Below are 6,000 nucleotides of genomic sequence, written 5' to 3'. Positions count from 1 at the left end.
CCACACCCACACACACACAAACACACATGAACACACACAAAGACAGACTTGTTTGTAGCCCTGTTCATCTGCTAATGAGCACATGGGAAGTATGACACTGTGACCATGTAGGGATGTCGATTAGGTGAGATATTTTCCTCTCTTAGAAACAAACACACGAAAAAAACATATTGATTGTTACACTGAGATATTACAGTTTTTCTCAGTCGCATTGGTCCATTTCTCGAATCATAATTAACATTTGCACAACATTTGCTCAAAATGCTTTGCTTATGTCTCAAAAGCAAATATTTAATACCAATAAAACTGTCAGTGCAATCAAAATAACAAGTCCTGACGCCATTGCTTATGTCAATATAGTGAAACTGTTTCATCTTGTTGTCAATATGACAGTACAGTAAACAGTGACAGTATTTTCTAATGAACAATGCACAAGGCAGCACTATTTTCTATTTTAAAACTAAAAAGTTACAACATTATTGTGTGTAGAGGGGGTTGATTGTATTTGCATTTATCCCAATCTGTGAATTAGTGAAACACACTCAGTACACCGTGAACACACAAGTGAGGTGAAGCACACACTAATCCTGGTGCAGTGAGCTGCCTGCAACAACAGCGGCGCCTTGCTAGGTGGTGCCTTGCTCAAGGGCACTTCAGCCATGCCTACTGGTCGGGGTTTGAGCCGGCAACCCTCCAGTTACAAGTCCAAAGTGCTAACCAGTAGGCCACGGCTGCCCCTGTAAGACAGTGGATATGTTTCAAAGTTGTTACTGTTGACCGTATAAAGAAAACAAAGGCTTTTACAGCATTGTGCAAATGAAAATGACCAATATACTTAAGCAATAAGCTCTAAGAGGACGGTAGGTTACACTGAATTTAGAACAGCTAGAAGGGCATTGTTAGGCAAAACGCGTTAGGAACTCCTTTGCACAATTCTTGCAATCATTCATTATCATAAGAGATGCCATGTCTGTTCTGTGTTGCTATTTGCAAGTAAGGCACATTTAGAGAAAGTACTTTATTGTACTGTATTGTAAAAAAGTCCATGTGTTTACTGTAGGTCTATTTCAATTACAGAGCAAAAATGAAGGCTGAAACTCCTCATTTTGAGAATTATGTTTTGCATTTTGTTGTCCAGTGTGTATTGACTGAAATCACACAGCAGGCTAATTTGACTACAAATGTGTTGTTTAGAGGCAACATTTGCTTTTGCTGCATGTTAAACGTTTTGAGAGAGTAAGAGCCTTTTGCAGGCAAAATGTGTCATTTTGACCAGAGTGCTTTTGTTTAGACCTGCTTGTTAATTGTTTTGAAAACGTGATGTCAGAGTTGACACAAGCATTAAAGCGATCTAGAAAAACTATAATGAGATCTAGGTTAGAAAAGATTGCATGATAATTGCATGCGCGTGTGCGTGTGACGGAGAGAATGAGAGAGACTATATTTTGTCAACGAGAGAAAAAATAGCATGGCATGTCAACGCTACTCACCTGTATTTGTATTGCCAGAGGTTCTTTTCAGACTCTTGATGTTCAGAGAAGATATGATTATGTCACCGGGTGGCCGCCCACATCAGCTGCTACTGGCCAGTTAGCTCAGACCAGGCCAAGATTTTTACTTTAGGAGAGGATTTTTAAGAGCCATTACTATCTCGGCGTTTGACGGATATGATGCCAGGGCGCTTGAAGTTAGATCAGTTGAGGTAAGATTTGCTTTGATAATGTGTGTGCAGTGGTGTACACGGTATTCATACTATTTTGCCAGCTCCATTCAAATAGCAGGCTAGTCCACAAACTCTAACATTGTTTGTGCCACATTTATAGCACAATATAACAGTTATAAACATTCTATTAAGTTGATATAAACAACCTTCATTCCTTTGGAAATAGAAGATGATTCTAGCTAGATATTTTCTGTTTGCCAATTAGGGGTTTGCACGGACGTCATGTTCTGGGCGGTAACCCATCTGCATGTCCATGTTGGAGGCACTCGGCGTAAACTGAATGAAGTACAGTGTATTCACTTTGGATACGTGATTATAACAATGTATAACTCTAAACAACAGAAAAGCTCATCAAAACGCGTCCAAGATGCAAAGGCATAGGGCAAGACTTGGACCACAAGAAAATGCGTGATATTTCGAGAAATTACGGTTTATTGGCAGTGCAGATCCATATGAGTTGGGTGAGGGAGATGCAGTACCAAGTCCAACCACAAGCGCCCCCCTTCCTATGATAACTTCTGCCATTCTCCTTTCTCCCTGTTTTTTTTAATAACTTTTGGAAGTCGATACCTACACCAGATGTTTTTCTCGGTCTGACCGATTGATATAACCTAAAACACGGCAATAATTAACCATTTTCCTCAACGTTGTTAGGGATTTACTTCAGTGCCTAATGCTTTCTAATGAGTAGGCTATCTCCAATATGGCAAGTTGGCAACATCCCGATCTGATGACCCCTAATTAAAAGTGAATTATGAACCTATCTGTACTGGGGACATGTTTATGTGTAACACGGGGAGTGCTTTATAAAACGAGACACACACTGGAGTTCTTTCATAGTAATAACACATGGTGTCAGAAGTTAAGAAGAGTTTGTGTAATCTTAAAAGACAAAGATTTTAACTCGGGAGCCTTGCGACAGAATAGAGGACGATAAATCAGTAACAGGACTTACCTTCACGAACGTGAACGTCATTCAGGCTGGCGTGTTCATAACTAGCCAAACCAAGGCTGGCTAGCATCCTGTGAACATCGGTTAGGAAGGAGAAAGATTGGACTCATTTCTCGAAGCTGCGCGGAGCATGAGTAGAGGAGAGAGGTCAAATAATCCATCAGAGGGAGCAACAGTAAAAGGAATGGACATTCCATAAACAGTAGTAGTAGTAGGCATCTAGTAGTAGCGATCTAGCTCCAGTCCAGGGCATGCTAAATAGACGTGAAAGAGACACGGAAAGTGAAAGTTTATCGGAGGATTCGCTCACGCTAGAGGATAACCAGCAAGAGGAAACTGTAAGCTTACCAGAACAAGTAGAAACACACACAATGGCCACCACAGCAGTACAAATATCTCCACCAGATAGTTTTGATTTTTCAAACTCAGCTAACTGGCCTAAATGGATAAGGAGATTTGAATGCTTTCGTATGGTATCAGGCCTCATTCATAAACCTGAGGAGTACCAAGTGAACTCTCTGCTGTATACTTTAGGAGATACAGCTGATGATATTTTGAGCGTTTTGCCATTGTCAGAAGAAGACAAAAAAATATGACAAGGTGAAGAAGGCCTTCGAAGCCCATTGTGTAGGAAAACATAATGTAATTTATGAAAGAGCAAAATTTAACATGAGGCACCAGGAGCAGGGAGAAAGTGTTGAATCCTTTATAACATCAGTACACACTCTGGCTGAGAACTGCCAGTTTGGCGCACTCCGAGAAAAACTAATAAGAGACAGGATAGTTGTAGGGATTCTGGACAGAAAGCTATCTGAACGCTTGCAGCTAGATCCAAATTTAGATCTGGCCAAAGCAATCGCATGTGCACGTCAAAATGAGACTGTGAAGAAACAGCAGTCGGTGCTGCATGGCGAAAACACAGAACACAATGTGGACAGTATCAGGTACAAAGGAAATGGGCCGAGACCTCAAGAAGGCAAGGGAAAATCTTCCAAAGGAGAGAAGCCACCTCAGTACAAGCGGGACAGCCCCTGTGAGAGAGAGTGCAAGTGGTTTGGCGGAACACAGCACCACCAATGGAAGGACTGTCGAGCAAAGGACGCAAGCTGCAGGAAATGTGAAAAAAAGGGCCACTACGCTGCGGTTTGCCGGTCCGCGAGAGCAATCCACACCGTCACACAGCAGAGATGGCAGGAAGAAAACGAGGAGGAGTATGAGTTCCTCGGGTCAGTGACAGTCAGCACACGCTCATTGACAGAGTGGACAGAAACACTGGCCTTTAACGGAGAACCTGTCACATTCAAACTGGACACTGGCGTGGCAGTGACCGCCATTCCAACAGAGGTGTTCAAGGTGGAGCGCGACGGACCTTTCACAAAACCCAGCAAAGTCCTATATGGTCCGGGAAACAACATTCTGGAGGTCCAAGGCTGCTTTAAGAACAAGCTGTTAGCAAAAGGTCACAGTGCAACACAGGAGGTGTTTGTGATGACAGGACTTTCAAAACCTTTACTTTCATAGCTTACCTGCTATCGAAGCCCTGCACCTGATACAAAGAATCGAGGAAGTGAGAGATGCCCAAGAGGACTTTAAGGCTGCATACCCGACATTGTTCAGCGGATTGGGACGTCTCAAGGAGAACTACACAATCAAGTTGGAGAGGAACGCCACTCCATATGCCCTCTCTACGCCTTGACGAGTTCCAATCCCTCTACGAGGTGAGGTCTGCGAGGAGCTTGACCGCATGGAAGCGATGGAAGTCACACAGCCTACAGACTGGTGTGCGGGAATGATTGTCGTTCTGAAAGCAAACGGAAAAATACGGATCTGTGTTGATCTCACCCACCTCAACAAATGGGTGAAATGAGAGCGACACGTTCTACCGTCCGTCGATCTGACTCTGGCACAACTGTCTGGAGCAAAGGTCTTTTCAAAGCTTGACGCACGATCCGGATTCTGGCAGATACCTCTGGCCAGGGAGTCAGCGCTATTGACAACCTTCATAACTCCCTACGGCAGGTACTGTTTTAACAGGCTCTCTTTCGGAATCTCGTCGGCTCCTGAGCATTTCCAGCGCCGGATGTCTCAGATGTTGGAGTCACAGGACGGCGTGCTCTGCCATGCTGACGACATCCTGGTTTTTGGAAGAAACAAAGAAGAACACAACGCTTACATCAGGTACTACAAAAACTACAAGAGGAAGGGCTGACACTCAACGAGAAGTGCGAGTTTGGCCGGGACAGCATGATCTTCGTCGGCCACACGATCACAGCTACGGGAATCGAACCGGACTCTGGAAAAGTAAAAGCCATTATGGAAATGCCCGAGCCCCAGAACGTAGCTGATGTGCACAGGCTGCTTGGGATGGCTAACTACTTCATGAAATTTATTCCCCCGCAACTCACAACAATCACCACACCACTAAAAGAACTTCTCAGCGACAGGAACGAGTGGCATTGGGGAACAAGTCAAGTTGAGGCATTCAAAAATTTGAAGCTGGCTTTGAGCTCTCCACAAGTCTTGGCACAGTACTCGCCAACAGCAGAGACGAGAGTTGCAGCCGATGCATCTGCTCAAAAACGTTATGCTCAAATAGAAAAGGAGGCCTTAGCCGCCACATGGGCTTGTGAGCGCCTCTACTCTTACCTCCTTGGGTTACGGTTCACACTCATAACTGACCACAAACCCTTACTACCGATGCTTGGTTCCAATGGCCTTGATGACCTTCCACCGCGGATACTACGGTTCCGCCTGAGGCTGCTACGATTCACCTACGAGATCCTGCACGTCCCTGGGAAGTCTCTTATTACGGGCGACACACTTTCACGAGCACCCATCAACGACACGCCTACAGCCACAGAACATCAGCTTGAGAAGGATGTTCAGGTCTCTTATTACGGCCGACACACTCTCACGAGCACCCATCAACGACACGCCTACAGCCACAGAACGTCAGCTTGAGAAGGATGTTCAGGTCTTTGTGGACACCGTGCGCGCTGCGCTGCCGGCTTCAGAGCCACGCCTACAGCAGATCAGCGAAGCCCAGCGTGCAGACAAAGCTTGTAGACGCGTGGCCCGGTACTGTCTTCAGGGCTGGCCAGGGAAAAGTGAGCTGGATCCGGAGGCTAAACCCTTCTGGTAAGAGAGAGGACACCTTCACCTGGTCGGCAACCTACTGCTGAAAGACCACAGGCTAGTGATACCTCCAGCCCTTCAGCAAGAAACCCTGCAGCAGCTCCACCAAGGTCACCAGGGCATCACTAAATGCCGTGCACGCGCCTAGCAGCCAGTGTGGTGGCCAGGACTGTCAAGCCAAATCAAACAC

Source organism: Alosa pseudoharengus, unplaced genomic scaffold (genome assembly GCF_046254945.1).
Source record: "Alosa pseudoharengus isolate Yale_2024_CS ecotype anadromous, Long Island Sound unplaced genomic scaffold, YU_APseudo_1.1 YU_APseudo_1.1_scf_11, whole genome shotgun sequence".
Lineage (NCBI taxonomy): Eukaryota > Metazoa > Chordata > Actinopteri > Clupeiformes > Clupeidae > Alosa > Alosa pseudoharengus.
Note: the sequence above shows the minus strand (reverse complement) of the source record.